Raw genomic sequence first — 772 nt, 5'->3', positions numbered from 1 at the left:
TGCCTCTTGGTTCAAGTATAGGTTTTGCATTAGCACAATCAAATGTTCTGGGATTCACATTCTTCTCAGAGTCAGTCACAGCTTGTTGTGATCCACACAATCAAAAACCTTTGCATAGACAATGAAGCACGGATAGACATTCTTCTGGAATTTTTTGCTTTCTGCCAATATCTATCTAACATTAGCTACAATATCCTTGTTACCACAACCTCTCTAAATCCAGCCTGCACTTTTGGCAGTTCATTCTAGGTTGACATATTGTTCCAAACGCTTTTGTATAATTTTCAGCAGAATCTTGCTTGCATGTGATATTAATGATATTGTGCGATAATTTCCTCACTCTGTTGAGTCACCTTTCTTTGGAATGGGAACAAATATCGATCTTTTCCAGTCAGTGAGTCAGCTGGCTGTCCTCCAGATTTCTTGGTACAATTTAGTGAGCACATCCAGGGTAGTGTCTGTTTGTTGAAATGTGTCGATTGGTATGCTGTCAACTCCTGGAGCCTTGGTTTTTGTGTTTTGTTTTGTTTTGTTTTGTTTTGTTTTGTTTTGTTTTCCAATTCCTTCAGAGCAATTTTAACTTCCTTCTTCATCACCACAGGCTCTTGCTCATATATTATTTCATTAAATTCTTCTCTGTTAGCCAATTCCTTCTGATACAGTGATTCTGTGTATTCCTTCCATCGTCTCTTGATAGTTCCTAGATCATTTAACATTCTACCCAAAGTATCCTTAAGTATTGTCATCCGTGGCTTGAATTTATTTTTAAACT

The sequence above is a fragment of the Elephantulus edwardii genome, unplaced genomic scaffold, assembly GCF_000299155.1.
Source record: "Elephantulus edwardii isolate Elephantulus edwardi_28Jun2011 unplaced genomic scaffold, EleEdw1.0 scaffold00019, whole genome shotgun sequence".
Classification (NCBI taxonomy): Eukaryota; Metazoa; Chordata; class Mammalia; order Macroscelidea; family Macroscelididae; genus Elephantulus; species Elephantulus edwardii.
The sequence above is the reverse complement of the archived record's forward strand: the minus strand, read 5'-3'. Positions refer to the sequence as shown.